The sequence below is a fragment of the Humulus lupulus genome, chromosome X, assembly GCF_963169125.1.
Source record: "Humulus lupulus chromosome X, drHumLupu1.1, whole genome shotgun sequence".
In the NCBI taxonomy this organism is placed as follows: domain Eukaryota; kingdom Viridiplantae; phylum Streptophyta; class Magnoliopsida; order Rosales; family Cannabaceae; genus Humulus; species Humulus lupulus.
Window position 1 is genome coordinate 65160840 of NC_084802.1, and position 16477 is coordinate 65177316.

At 37.6% G+C, this 16477-nt stretch overlaps 1 non-coding gene across 1 annotated transcript; it reads left to right on the forward strand.

Moving 5' to 3' along the window:
- The first annotated feature begins 12899 nt into the window (after nucleotides 1–12899).
- LOC133807716 (small nucleolar RNA R71) lies at nucleotides 12900–13006 on the forward strand. Its single transcript, XR_009879614.1, has one exon. It is a non-coding gene; the product is annotated as a small nucleolar RNA R71 (small nucleolar RNA).
- The last annotated feature ends 3471 nt before the right edge of the window (nucleotides 13007–16477 follow it).

Below are 16477 nucleotides of genomic sequence, written 5' to 3' on the forward strand. Positions count from 1 at the left end.
TTAAGAGAATATAAATAAACCAATTATGATTTGAAAATAAGTTGTAAAAGAAAGATTATTAAGATACTAGAATTTACAAAATATAAGTTTAATAATACTTATTAGTATATTGATTCCCAAGTTTTAGTGATAGTTAAAATAAGTCAAACTATCATTTTCCAAATAGATTTATAATTTTAAGCACAAACTATTTCTAATAAGATAGGATTTTTCTTCACTCTTCAAAAATAGTATAATTTCAAAGTATTTAATGTGAATCAACTTAATGAAACAACAAAAAATCAAATAATATTATTTATAAGGAAAAACATAATATTTTTGTTCTAAGTATTGGATGTGTACAATTTAATGACACATCTTACACAAAGAATATTATGTTTTGCAAAATGAAGAACAAAGCAATATTATCTAACAATCCAAAATATAAGATATTAAAGATGAAAAGACTATATGAAAAAGAAAAATCCATAAACTTTGATGCATTACAAGGGAAATCAATATACAACATAAATATTATCTAGTTACAAGTTGCTTCATCATGATCTTAATAATCTTATGAAAAATATTAGAAGCACATAACTACAATAGAAATTACAAAATAAATAAAATACATACTTGAAAATGCTCTTGAAAAATACTAAACTAGAAGAGAGAATGGTAGAGAGAAAATGGTAGAAAAGATGATTGTTCCCCCCAAAATTAAGCACCCCAAAAATGGTCTTGAAATTCCATATTTATAGCCAAAATGAAAGCATTAAAATAATCAATTAAAATGAATTAAATTGATTAGATTAATTAAATTAATAATAATATGGTAAGTAGGGGTAAAATCTAGGGTGTTATGATGAATTTTGTAGTGAAATGTGTAAAAAAAAAAAAAAAAGGTAAAAATTGTCATTTTAGGGACAAGGGGACAAAATGGGCTCAAGAAGTGTGAGAAAGGTGGCTTGGTGGGTTGTGGCAGGCGGCTGGAGTAAGGGGCCAAGTGGGCTGGAGGCGTGTTGGGCCCAGGGGTTGCTGAAGGGGCAAGCTTCGGGTGGGCCTAGGCTGCTGAAGGGGCAGGCCCGTGGGGGTGCAGCAAGAGTGTTGGGCCGAGTGGCTGCTGAAGGGGCAGGCCCAGGGGTGCAGCAGGAGTGTTGGGCCGAGTGGGGCAGGCGGGCCCAAGGGCTGGGAGAGGCAGGTGCACGGGTTGGGCCTGGCTTTTCAGAAATGCCACATTTTTTCCTTTCTTTTTCAGCTTTCTATCGTTTCTTGTTTTTCAATCACAAAAATGCAACAAATTCCCTAACAAAATAAACATAAAATAAATCATAATAAAATATTTTCACTATAAAATCAATCAAGTTAATTTTTTGAAAATATTAATTATAACTTAATTTATATTTAATATTTAAGTTCAATAATACAATATTTTTTTACCTCAAACTAAACAATAATAATTCAAATAATTAACTACAACATTTTACAATAAAATAACTATAAAAGCACACAAAAATATAGAAAATAAAAATAAACTCAATAAATTCAAAATTACTTAAAAACTTAACAAATCAATTAAAAACTCAAGAACAAAGCAACAATTATCATATAAAATATGGTAAAATAACTCTATTTTGTAGATTTATCACACCCCCAAACTTGAAGTTTTGCTAGTACTCAAGCAAAAGAAATTTAAACGCAATTATTTTTTATTGGTGATATAAAAAGGATTTTCTCAAAAATTGCACAATGAAAATATTTCTCAAAAATTATTATGAATAAAAGTTTAGCTTAAGTAATTAATTAACTTGTCAATTTTGCTTTTAAAAAGAGGTTTTCATTAAAATTATTTTTCACTTAAACTTATAGGAAATAAAAGTGTTATTGTTGTGAAAAATGTAATTTTTGTTACAAGCAAAATTGACCCAATAATTAAAGATAAAGCTTAAAAATTCTTCATATTTTTAAGATAATTAAATTCAAACTCAATCAAGATTTTTATTATTGAAAATGAAAAATATCACCAATTTTTTTTTTTTTTGACTTTTTATGTTTTTATTTTTATTTTTCAAACAAACTACACAAACACAATAAAACAAAAATTAACACAAAACATAAAAATAATAAAACATACTCTCCTAATGATAATAACCATATAAACTTAATACCCTAAACTTAATTTAAACATTGTCCTCAATGTGTCAAAATATAAATATTAATGACAATTTACAAGAGGATAGAGTTTAGAATGGTCGTACCTCATCGTGGTGCAACGTCAAGAGAGCAAGAAACACTTAACAAGAGTATAACACAAGAGGAAACACGAAAACAAGCACACAAAAACACACAAAACACATAAACACAAGTTACCAAGAGTAATTGCAAGCAATCAAATAACGTGGTAAATAGGAACCTCAAGGAGGATTTCATCAACTTCATCGGTTTGTAATTCTAAAAATTGTTTTAATTTTTGTCCATTAACTTTAAAAATATCACCATCGTTAAGATTTTCAATTTCGATAGCTCCATGTGGAAAAACAGCTCGAACAATTTAAAGACCGGTCCACCTAGAGCGTAATTTTCCCGGGAATAATTGCAAACGAGAGTTGTATAAAAGGAATTTTTGATCTGGAGAAAAATCTTTTCTCAAAATATTTTTGTCATGGTAAAATTTCATACGATCCTTATATTTTTTCGAATAGTCATATGCATCATTCCTAATTTCGTCTAGCTAATTCAATTGAAGTTTTCTTTTCTCGCCTGCCTTGTCTAAAGAAAAGTTTAACTGCTTAATTGCCCAAAAGGCTCTATGTTCTAACTCAATAGGTAAGTGGCACGCCTTCCCATGCACAAGTCTGTAGGGTGACATTCCAATGGGCATTTTGTACGCAGTACGATAAGCCCATAATGCATCAGTGAGTCTTAAGGACCAATCTTTCCTAGTTGGATTCACAGTTTTTTCTAAAATGTGCTTAACTTCCCTATTAGACACTTCGACTTGACCACTAGTTTGTGGGTGATATGGTGTTGAAACTTTATGTGTAATGCCATATTGTTTCATCAAATGTTCAAATGGTTTATTACTAAAGTAGTACCATTATCACTAATGATAGCACGTGGTGAACCAAATTGGGAACATATATTTTCTTTCAAAAATCGAAACACAACTTTGTGGTCATTAGTGTGGCATGCAATAGCCTCGACCCATTTAGACACATAATCAACTCAAACAAGAATATAAAGATTACCAAAAGAGTTAGGAAATGGTCCCATAAAATCAATGTCCCAAACATAAAATATGTCAATTATAAGAATAGCATTCAAAGGCATCATGTTTCGTCTAGTTAAACTTCCTAACTTTTGGCAACGTTCACAAGCTTTACAGTACACATAAGTGTCACGAAAAATAGCAGGCCAATAAAACCACATTGTAAAACTTTAGCAGTTGTTTTCTTACCACTAAAATGTCCTCCACATGCATGATCATGACAAAAAGATATAATTTTAGATTGGTCACAATTTGGAATGCATCTTCTAATTATTTGATTATGGTAGTATTTAAATAAGTAAGGATCATCCCAAATAAAAAATTTCACCTCAGAATAAAATTTAGATTTGTCATGCTTAGACCAATGAGATGGTATTTCTTTAGTGACCAAATAATTAACAATATTAGCATACCAAGGCAAGGAAGAAAGATATATCAATTGTTCATCAGGAAAAGTTTCAGTGATAGGAGTGGAGTCATGTATAGTTTCAACAACTAGTCTAGATAAATGATCAGCAACAACATTTTGATATCCCTTTTTATCACGTATTTCTAAGTCAAATTCTTGTAAAAATAGGATCCAATGGATCAAACGAGAATTAGCATCTTTTTTCGACAAGAGATATTTTAATGCAGCATGATCAGAATAGACAATAATTTTAGATCCTAGCAGATAAGACCTAAATTTCTCCAATACAAAAACAACAGCAAGAAATTCTTTCTTGGTTGTGGAATAATTTAATTGAGCATCATTTAAAGTTTCGCTAGCATAGTAAATTACATGAGATATTTTTTTCACCTCTCTGTCCTAAGACAACACCTATAGCATAATCAGAAGCATCACACATTATTTCAAAATGTATTTTCCAATCAGGGGGTTGAATAATGGGTTCAGTAGTCAATAAATTCTTCAATTTTTCAAAGGAAACATGGCAATTATTATCAAAGACAAAAGCATTTTCTTTTCCAAGTAAATGGCATAAAGGCCGAGAAATTTTGCTAAAGTCTTTTATAAATCTCCTATAGAAACTGGCATGGCCTAAGAATGATCTAATTTCTTTCACAGTTTTAGGTGGGAGAAGTTTTGAAATAAGATCAACTTTAGCTTTATCAACTTCTATTCCTTCATATGAGATTACATGACCTAAAACAATTCCTTTTTTAACCATAAAATGACATTTTTCCCAGTTAAGTACAAGGTTTTTCTCTTTGCAACGAATCAAAACAAGTGAAAGATGGTGCAAGCATTCATCAAAGGAAGAATTAAACACCAAAAATCATCCATAAACACTTCAAGAAATCTTTCAACCATGTCAGAAAAAATTGAAATCATACACCTTTGAAAAGTCGTAGGTGCATTGCATAATCCAAAAGGCATGCGACGATAGGCAAAAGTCAAGAAAGGGCATGTAAATGTAGTATTTTCTTGATCTTCTGGGGCAATGGGGATTTGGTTATATCCCGAATACCCATTAAGAAAGCAATAATATGCATGGCCAGCTAAACGTTCAAGCATTTGATCAATAAATGGTAATGGAAAATGGTCTTTTCTAGTAACATTATTTAGCTTTCGATAGTCTATGCACACTCTCCACCCCGTTTGTACTATAGCAGGGATTAATTCATTTTTCTCATTTTCAACAACTGTGATCCCAGACTTTTTAGGCACAACTTGAACTGGACTAACCCATTGACTATCATAAATAGGGTAAATGATACCTACGACTAATAATTTTATGAACTCTTCTCTAACTACTTCTTTCATATTTGGATTCAGCCTTCTTGGCATTCCCGAGAGGTTTTAGGATTCTAATCTAGATGGATTCTATGCATACATATGGATGGGCTAATTCCTTTAATGTCTCTAATGGCCCAACCTATGGCCTTTTTATGTTTTCTAAGGACATCTAACAATTTATCTTCTTGTTCTTTATTTAAGGCGGATGCTATGATAACAGGTAAGGTTTCAGACTCTCCTAGAAAAGCATATTTTAAATTTTCTGGCAAAGGTTTAAGGTCTAACTTTGGAGACTCGGAAATTGATTGAACGTGATCTAAGGGTGAAAAAGGTTCAACTTTGGTTTCATCTAAGGGTATAGGCTCTAGCAAAGAATTCTCATCACCATTAGAATCGTCAACATGCAAGTTCATACCAAAGTATTTTTCACAAAAGTCAAGTAAGTCATTTCAATCATTTTCACAAATACTATTTATCATGTTAACTTCATGCACTTTCTCACACTCAATAGATTTAGCAACATTAAAAACATTCAATTCAACAGTCATATTTCCAAAAGATAATTTCAAAATACCATTACGACAATTAATGATTGCATTATATGTAGCTAAGAATGGTCTACCTAAAATGATAGGAATTTGAGCATGCACATTTTCCACAGGTTGAGTATCAAGAACAATGAAGTCAACAGGAAAATAAAATTTATCAACTTTTATCAAAACATCCTCTATAATGCCTCTAGAAATTTTCACAGAACGATCAGCTAATTAAAGAGTTATAGAAGTAGGTTTTAGTTCACCAAGACCAAGTTGCTTATAAACGGAATAAGGCAATAAATTCACACTAGAACCCAAATCAAGTAAAGCCTTGTTAATAAAATGATCACCAATAATGCATGAAATTGTGGGACAACCAGGATCTTTATATTTAACAAGACTCTTATATTGAATAATGGAACTAGCTTGTTCAGTTAAAAACACTTTTTTAGGAACATTAGTGTTTCTTTTAAAAGTACAAAGATCATTTAAAAATTTAGAGTAGGCAAGAATTTTTTTAATGGCATCTAAGAAAGGGATATTGATACTAACTTGTTTAAAAACTTCTAAGATGTCATTATATTGGCTGCCTTTTTTAATTGGAAGTAATCTTTGTGGGAATGGGGCTGTTGGAATGAAAGGATGGATTGGAGTTTCCTTGTTTGAAGAGTCATTGGCATTAGAACTAGAAGGCTGGCTCTTTCCTTTTTCTTTTTCAACCCGCGGTATGTAATCGGGTTTGACAATGTTCTTTCTGGACCTAAGAGTGGAAATTTATTTGACTTCTCCATTATGACTAGACTTTCCTATCTCATATTGACCTTTTGGATTTGAGATAGGTTGACTAGGGAATGTTCCTTTTTCTCTATCAACTAAAGTAGTAGCGAGTTGTCCTACTTGTCTCGAGTTTGGTAATTGATTAAGACTGATTTTGTAGTTTTTGTTGAGTGGGTTGCATAAATTGTTGTAAAGTATCTTCTAAGGAAGGTTTCCTTTGTGGAGGATATGGTTGATTTTGTGGGGCATGAGTTTGGTTTTGCGTGTTGTATCGGTGTCCTTGATTCATTTGAGGTTGGTTTTGTCTCCAAGAAAAGTTTGGATGGTTTCTCCAATTTGGATTATAAGTGGATGAAAATGGGCAATCATTTGGTTTCCCATAAGCATGAAGAGCATTGTGACACGCTCCGAACCCACCGAGGTTAGGGAGTGCGGCACTTCACCAGTCCGTCGGCAAAGTCAGCCTAAAAGAGTGGGTATGGAAAACCACTCCGAAAGAGTGTAAGCAACTTAATGGAAGGAACAAGGCAACAAGGTACAAAGAATCCGTGCTTTGTATTGATAACAAATGTGTTTACAAGTATAGAGAAATGTAATGGCAGCCCCTAAACATGTGTGGGCATTGCCATATATATAGGCAACTAGAGAACACCCTAGGCCGACAAGTGGCAAGCTCCCCACCATCCATTTCCCTTAAAATATCTATCTAAAGCATGTGGACAAGCCCATAAACTAAATGGCCGGCCCATTAAGGGAGTAAACCCACCATGCTAAGTTACTTAAGAAGGAGGAGTACATCCATGCTAAGTAATCCCTAAACCGCCCAAGCCCCATGGGCCCTTAGTGGGCCGCGTCACTGGTCGTGACATTACTCGGCCCACTCGTCTGTACGAGTCCGTGCGCAGGATGCGCGCCCTCTGGTCGAGGGTCACTGGTCGGGACCTGACACCCTCCCCCACTTAAGCTCGCGACGTCCCCGTCGCATCACCATCCTTGTAACGTAGGATGTGATCTCTGAATTGCCAGAGAAGGGATTCTGGTTCCCAACTAGCCTCTTCGTCTGGCAAACCTTTCCACTTAACTAAGTATTCCGTGTATCTAGGGATCCTCTTCTTCCGAATCTCTCTATCGGCCAGAATACACTCGACTTCCTTATCATAAGAAGTAGTCATGGCCGTAGGGGCTCGTTTAGACACTCCCCGCTCGGGGTCTTCTTCATCACCATGATAAGGCTTCAGCATACTCACGTGGAATACTGGATGAATCTTCAACTGTGGAGGCAGCTGAAGTTTGTAGGCGACCTGGCCTACTCTCCGGAGCACCGGGAATGGGCTTTCGTATTTCCGAACCAAAGCTTTGTGGAATCTCCGCAAGGCTTTGAACTGCTGAGGCAACATCTTCACCAAGACAAGATCACCTTCTTGGAATTCGACTTGCCTTCTCTTCTTATCCGTCCACTTCTTCATCCGTTTCTGGGCTCGCATCAAATGAGCCCTGGCTAACTCGGCCTGTTCACTCCAATTTTTCGCAAACCTAAATGCCGTGGGACTCTGTCCGTCGTAATTCGCGACCAGCGCGTGAGGCGTCTGAGGTTGCATTCCCACGACCAGCTCAAACGGGCTCTTGCTCGTGGACTCGCTTCGCTGAAGGTTGTATGAAAACTGGGCAACGTCAAGCAGACTTGCCCAATTTTTCTAATTCGCACTAACATAGTGCCTCAGATATAACTCGACCAGCGCATTCACCCTCTCAGTCTGTCCGTCGGTTTGAGGGTGGAACGAAGTTGAGAAGTTTAATTCCGTACCAAGGAGTTTAAACAACTCGGTCCAAAAGCGACCAGTAAAACGAGGATCTCGATCACTTATGATACTTGAGGGTATTCCCCAAAACTTCACAACGTGTTTCAGAAAGAGTCTCGCTGTTACTTCTGCCGTACATTCGGTCGGGGCCGGGATAAAGGTTGCATACTTGCTGAATCGATCAACAACCACCATTATGCTCACGCAACCATCTGACTTTGGAAAGCCAGTAATAAAATCCATAGATAAACTTTCCCATGGTTTATCAGGAATGGGCAAAGGGACCAGCAACCCGCCTGGTGAGCGCTGTTCTGGTTTGTCTTGTTGGCAGACAAGACAGGTGCGGATATAGGCTTCAACATCATCACGAAGTTGAGGCCAATAGTAAATCGCCTTTATGAGCGCCAGAGTGCGCTTCATTCCCGGATGCCCAGCCCATAAGGAGTCGTGGCATTCCTTAATGAGCTCCTTTCGAAGACTAGCAAATTTAGGCACATATATTCGATGACTCTTGGCATAGAGTAAACCATCGACCAGCCAGAATTTCCGCGTCTTCTTTTCCTCGACCATAGTGATTAAACTTTTGGCCAAAGGATCGTGTGCCAATCCTTCTTTAATCCGCGCCACAAGAGTGCCCAGTGGTCGACTAAGTGCAGCAAGAGATGCCTTCCTACTCAGTGCATCTGCGACCACGTTTACTTTCCCTGGTCGGTACTCTAGCGAGTAGTGAAACTCAGCAAGGAAGTCTTGCCATCGAGCCTGCTTCTCGCTCAGCTTCTTCTGAGTTTGAAAGTAACTTGTGGCTATGTTGTCAGTCATGACAACAAAGAAGGATCCGAGGAGATAATGGCGCCATACTCTCAGACAATGAACCACAGTCGTCATCTCCTTTTCTTGGACCGTATACCGCCGCTCGGTCTCGTTGAGCTTGCGGCTCTCGAAGGCAACCGGTCTGTTGTCTTGCATTAGGACTCCTCCAATGGCAAAGTCGGATGCATCGGTGTGCACCTCAAAGGTCTTTGCGCAGTCAGGCAGGACCAACAAAGGTTCAACAGCAACCGCGTCCTTCAAGTCATCGAATGTGCTTTGGCAAGCATCGTCCGATACCCAAGGTTTGTTTTTTTTTGAGCATGTCGGTCAGTTTAGCTGTTCGGGCAGAGTAGCTTTTGATGAACCGTCGATAGTAGTTCACCAAACCAAGGAAGGACCTTAGTTCGGGGACTTTCTTCGGGGGTTCCCAATCTTGGATGGCCACCACCTTGGCCCCATCCATCATCAGAAGTCCGTCTCTGATTTTGTGACCCAAGAACATTACTTCCTTGTTCGCAAAGGTGCACTTCTCTCTTTTAACAAAGAGTTGATTTTCCCTTAGCAACGCAAAAGCTAACTTCAAGTGGTCGAGGTGTTCTTCCAGGGTGTTGCTATATATGACAATATCGTCCAAATAGACAACAATGAATTTATCAAGGTAATCTTGAAATACCTTATTCATTAATGTGCAGAACGTCGCGGGGGCATTGGTAAGGCCGAAGGGCATCACCAAGTATTCATACGAGCCGTATCGAGTCACGCACGTGGTCTTCGGCTCGTCTCCCTCTTTGATCCTCACTTGATAGTAGCCGGAGCGAAGATCAAGCTTGGTAAAGTATCGAGCAGTTCCTAACTGGTCGAACAAATCCGCGATCAGCGGTATCGGGTACTTATTTTTTATGGTAATCTTGTTTAGTGCCCGATAGTCGATGCACATCCGAAGGCTCCCGTCCTTCTTCTTCTGGAATAACACAGGCGCCCCAAAGGGTGCCTTAGAGGGTCTGATTAAGCCAGCGACGAGTAACTCTCTCAACTGACTACGCAGCTCGGCTAACTCCGGCGGAGCCATCCGATAAGGACACATTGCGGGAGGCTTGGCACCAGCTTCTAGCTCGATCTCGTGGTCCACACCACGTCGAGGGGGTAGCTGCGTAGGCAAGGTATCCGGCATTAGTTCCTCAAACTCATTCAGTACACTTTGTACTTCATCGAGTTCCACTGTCGGGGCTGATAATACCTCATCATCAAACTCCTTCAGTATAGCAAGGTAACTCACACCCTCCTGGTGCATTCCTCGCTTGAATTGAAGGGCGGACAACGCTCGCTCTTCAATTTCCACGCCTGTTCGGGTAGAAACAACACATGGATCGGCATCATCAGAGACGCAAACCTGATTGGCGTAGGGAATGAGGATGGCCTTTGTCTGATCAAAGAATTCCATCCCTAGGACAACGTTGTAGTCGTCCATGTTCACTATCGACCAATTAGTCCAACCAGTCCATTCACCAAGACTGGTTTCAACGCCGGTTATTGGGATAGGCACCGAATTTACCGTCTTCAGTGCCCCGCCTTCATGAGCAGGCTTTACCCCAACGCTCCTCACTCCAAAGGGTGACAAGAAATTATGAGACGCACCTGTATCGACCAGCGCCGTCATCTTCGTTCCGTTGAGGATGATATCCACGAACATCTGGCCATCTGCTCTTGTTCGTGGCCTGGCTTTCAGGGCTTTCAACAATTTCATCGAGCCGCATCTGGCTCCTTGCTCCTCGAGTCTTCGTTGTTCCTCGAGCTCCCTTTGCTTAACGACTGCTTGAGCATTCAACAGCCGTTTTTGTGGACATTCCCGTGCCCAATGTGGCCCAGCACAGACAAAGCATCGAACAGTGTCTCGTGTGGCCATTTCCTTAGTCTTCCCCTTTTGACTCGTACTAGCATCGATCGTCCCTCTAGCCTTCCACCGTTCTCCTCCTCCGCTCCTCGGGTTAACAAACGTCTTTGTTTCCTTCGGTTTGGAGGATTCTTTAGAAGTATAGTCGGTTAAGCTCTCGGCCACTGCAATGGCCGAAGAAAGATCTTGAACATTCCTCCGCCTTAACTCAACTTTAGCCCACTGTTGTAACCCATCAATGAAGTTAAACAATGAGTCTTCTTCGGTAGTGCTCGGGACTTCTAGGATCAAAGTTGTAAAATCTCTTACATACTCTCGGATCCCGCCAGTTTGTTTAAGCCGTCTCAACTGGCCCTTCGCATCATCTAGTGCGTTCTCGGGGTAGAACTGCTTCTTTAGCTCCCTTTTGAAATCTTCAAAAGAGTCCATCACGCAGAGTTGTCTTCCAATCTCGCCATGCCTCCGGCGCCACCATAACATGGCAGTATCGGATAAGTACATAGCCGAGGTTCGGATTTTTACTGCCTCATCGGTGATGTTGGTAGCTTCGAAATACTGAGACAGGCCCCATATGAAGTTGTCAACTTCCTTGGCATTTCGGGCCCCACCAAATGACTTTGGCTTTGGTATTTCGATTTTGTGAACCGAGGGGGTGGAAACTCCACCTCCGGACGCAGCTCTTCTACACATGGCCCAATCGGCTTGGATTTCTTCAAGCTTGGCCATGGTGGCTGTATTCGCCTCCTCCTGCTGGTTGAGCATCTCTCGATGCTCTGCGTCTCTCTCTCTTTCATTTACCTCCATGACATCGAGCCGAGCTCGTATGGAATTTACTTCTGCGAGCAGCAAATCCCTCATGGTTCCAACTTCATCTCGCAGACTTTCGGCCTGCATTTGAAGTGCATCCGAAATGGAGCCGTGTATAGGAGCATCTTCTGCTTCTAGATCATTGCACTTTTATTCAAGGCCTCCAATTCGTGAATCCATGGCATGGACAAGGTAAACGTTCGTTTCGAGACGTTTTTCTAGTTCAGTTACTACTTCTTTAAGATCAGATTTCTTTTTAGACACTTGCTTCGTGGCTTCCACCATTGGTTGATCCGTCATTAGTTCTACTCTTTCTCCACATAATCAGCTCTGATACCACCTGACACGCTCCGAACCCACCGAGGTTAGGGAGTGCGACACTTCACCAGTCCGTCGGCAAAGTCAGCCTAAATGAGTGGGTATGGAAAACCACTCCGAAAGAGTGTAAGCAACTTAATGGAAGGAACAAGGCAACAAGGTACAAAGAATCCGTGCTTTGTATTGATAACAAATGTGTTTACAAGTATAGAGAAATGTAATGGCAGCCCCTAAACATGTGTGGGCATTGCCATATATATAGGCAACTAGAGAACACCCTAGGCCGACAAGTGGCAAGCTCCCCACCATCCATTTCCCTTAAAATATCTATCTAAAGCATGTGGACAAGCCCATAAACTAAATGGCTTGCCCATTAAGGGAGTAAACCCACCATGCTAAGTTACTTAAGAAGGAGGAGTACATCCATGCTAAGTAATCCCTAAACCGCCCAAGCCCCATGGGCCCTTAGTGGGCCGCGTCACTGGTCGTGACATTACTCGGCCCACTCGTCCGTACGAGTCCGTGCGCAGGATGCGCGCCCTCTGGTCGAGGGTCACTGGTCGGGACCTGACAATTGGCCTCCTCAGAAAAGGCTTCTTGGTAGGAAGGACATGATTGGGTATTATGGCAAGGACTAGAACATATAGAACAAACATCTTTTCTTGGTTGTATTGGAGAATTTATAGTTTGGCTTATGGCTAAAGCTTCTACTTTTCTCGCTAATTTTTCTAAGGAAGTTCTTAAGTCTAATTCATCTTTTACTTCGTACCTTCCTCCTCTTTTTGGTGAATTAGTTGACCTAGACCTAGAATCAAAATAATCCCATTATTGTGAATTGACAGATAAATCTTCAAGGGCGTCCCAAGCCTCTTGTCCTTGAAATTTAAAAAAATTTCCGGTATGCATAGATTGAATCATTTGACGATTAGAGGGAGTCAAACCATCATAAAAATATTTTACAAGTCTCCATTTTTCAAAACCATGATGAGGACATTTTAATAATAAATCTTTAATTTTTTCCCAACATTCATAAAACTCTTCATTATCTTTATGAAAAAACTCGGAGATTTCTCTCCTTAGACTATCAGTTTTAGACATAGGAAAAAATTTCAGCAATAATTTATTATAAAGTTAATCCCATGTAGTTATAGACCCCGTGGGAAGGGAATTTAACTAAGCTTTTGATTTGTCTTTTAATGAAAAATGGAACAATCTTAGTTTGATCGACTCATCAGAAAAGTTTTGAAATTTAAATGTTGAGCAAATTTCTAAGAAATCTTTGACATGTATGTAAGGATCATCTCTATCTAACCCATAAAAAGATGGCAACAATTGAATGATTTATGGTTTAAGCTCAAAATGGGTAGCATAAGTGGTTGGAAGAATAATACATGAAGGAGCATTAGATGAAATAAGTGCAAAATACTCAAGCAATGTTTTTTTAGGCAAAACATTTTCATCAACAGGATTTCCAGTAATATTAGCAATTGGTTCCATGATGCTAAAAATTTTACTAACACTTTCAATTTCAAACAAAGATAAACGTCTTTTTACTAATCGATTTTTAGAGTTACGTTCCCAATGATGCATATAATTTTCACAAACAAGACAACAAAGATGATCTCAAACAAACAATTTTCTGATGTGGAAGATCAGTTAAAACCGCAACCACAGAGCATACTTAGAATTATAAGAGATTTCACAACAATATAATTTTATGGTTTACTTGTCCACAAGCCTATTTGATTCCACTTACCCGCACACTACTAACAACTTCCCGAGGTTAATTAGTAGAGACAGATTGGAAATTTTGTTCAAATTTCCTTTAAGCAAAAATTTCTTATGGTGAAAGGACAAGATTTATGTTTTTTTTTTCAAGTATTTTTTTCACAATTGCACAATAATATAATAAAAGACTAAGAAAAATAAGTTAAAATTAAGTAAGACTATCAAAAATTAGACAAGAGTAGGGAGGCATAGCATGCCATCAACAATAACAAAAATAAGGTAAAAATTAGGAGGCACAAGTGCCATCAACTAAAACATAAGAAAAAAATTAGGAGGCAAAATTGCCATCAACTAGCTAGGAGGCAAAATTGTCATCAACTAGTAAATTGCAAAAAAAATAAAATAAAAATAACGCAAAGATAAATAAAGAAAATTACAACAAAATTAGGAGGCACAAGTACCGTCAACTACAAAAATAATAAATATAACTATATAAGTAAGTTTTTTTATGGGTGGTAGAACCGTCCCAAATTTTATTTTTATATTTTTTTTTAGTTTTTATATAAATATATATTTTTTTTATATTTTTGTATATATAGTTTTTTTTAAGTGCACAAATTAAAATAACTAGTAGAAGAATTCACTATCCTTGAGATAAATTTCGTTTCTTTTCTTGCAACTCCCCGGCAGTGGCGCCAAAAACTTGATGGACCCAAAACGAGTATGTTTTAAATATTTATAACTCGCAAGTACACGAATCGTATATGAAGTATAGTGTTCATGTAAGCACGAGAACAAACCCAAAGGAGTTGTCTAAAATAAAAAAGAAAACAACCTAGCTCCAAAGATTGATGAAATTTAATGTCATGAACATAAAATAAAATATTTAAAGTAAAGCTATTTAAGAGAATAAAAATAAACCAATTATGATTTGAAAATAAGTTGTAAAAGAAAGATTATTAAGATACTAGAATCCACAAAATGTAAGTTTAATAATACTTATTAGTATATTGATTCCCAAATTTTAGTGATAGTTAAAATAAGTCAAACAATCATTTTCCAAATAGATTTATAATTTTAAGCACAAACTATTTCTAAAAAGATAGGATTTTTCTTCACTTTTCAAAAAAAGAGTATAATTTCAAAGTATTTAATGTGAATCAACCTAATGAAACAATAAAAAATCAAATAACATTATTTACTAGGCAAAACATAATATTTTTATTCTAAGCATTGGATGTGTACAATTTAATGACACATCTTACACAAAGAATATTATGTTTTGTAAAATGAAGAACAAAGTAATATTATCTAACAATCCAAAATATAAGATATTAAAGAAGAAAGGCATATATGAAGAAGAAAAAATCATAAACTTTGATGCATTACAAGGGAAATCAACATACAACATAAATATTATCTAGTTACAAGTTGCTTCATCATGATCTTAATAATCTTATGAAAAATATTAGAAGCACATAACTAGAATAGAAATTACAAAATAAATAAAATTCATACTTGAAAATGCTCTTGAAAAACACCAAAATGGAAGAGAGAATTGTAGAGAGAAAATGGTAGAAAAGATGATGGTTACCCCCAAAATTAAGCACCCCAAAAATGGTCTTGAAATTTCATATTTATAGCCAAAATGAGAGCATTAAAATAATCAATAAAAATTAATTAAATTGATTAGATTAATTAAATTAATAATAATATGGTAAGTAGGGGTAAATTCTAGGGTGTTATGATGAATTTTGTAGTGAAATGTGTAGAAAAATTGGGTAAAAAATGGCATTTTAGGGACAAGGGGACAAGGGGAAAAAATGGGTTCAAGAAGTGTGAGAAAGGTGGCTTGGTGGGTTGTGGCAGGCGGTTGGAGCATGGGGCCAGGCGTGGGCTGGAGGCGTGTTGGGCCTTGGGGCTGCTGAAGGGGAAGGCTTCAGGTGGGCCTGGGCTGCTGAAGGAGCAGGCCCGTGGGGGTGTAGCAGGAGTGTTGGGCCGAGTGGGGCAGACGGGCGCAAGGGCTGGGAGAGGCAGATGCACGGGTTGGGCTTGGCTCTTCAGAAATTCCACCATTCTTCCTTTCTTTTTTAGCTTTCTATCCTTTCTTGTTTTTCAAGCACAAAAATGCAACAAATTCCCTAAAAAAATAAACATAAAATAAATCATAATAAAATATTTTCACTATAAAATAAATCAAGTTAATTCTTTGAAAATATTAATTATAACTTAATTTATATTTAACATTTAAGTTCAATAATGCAATATTTTTTTGCCTCAAACTAAACAATAATAGTTCAAATAATTAACTACAACATTTTACAACAAAATAACTATAAAAACACACAAAAATATATAAAATCAAAATATACCCAATAAATTCAAAATTACTTAATAACTTAACAAATCAATTAAAAACTCAAGAACTAAGCAACAATTAGCATATAAAATATGGTAAAATAACTCTATTTTGTAAAGTTATCAGTGACTATATCTCCCCTACTATCGGAGCAGGGTCGTCCTGATTCGTTTGAGCTCCGGTTTGACTTACTGGAGTTTCGGGGACTGATGGAGGGTTTTGTCCAGCGGGCTGATTAGGGACCACCCGATTTTGGGCGTACTGGGCCAAAGGTCCCGCTCTAATGAGAGTTTCGATCTCATCCTTTAGCTGTTTACAGTCATCAGTGTTATGACCGATATCATTATGGAATTGGCAGAACTTTGAAGAATCTCTCTTCACCCTCTAGTTCTTCAACGGTTCTGGCTTCTTCCACGGAAGGCGAGTAGAATTTTCCAGGAAGATGTGCTCCCTAGTGTCCGTTAGGT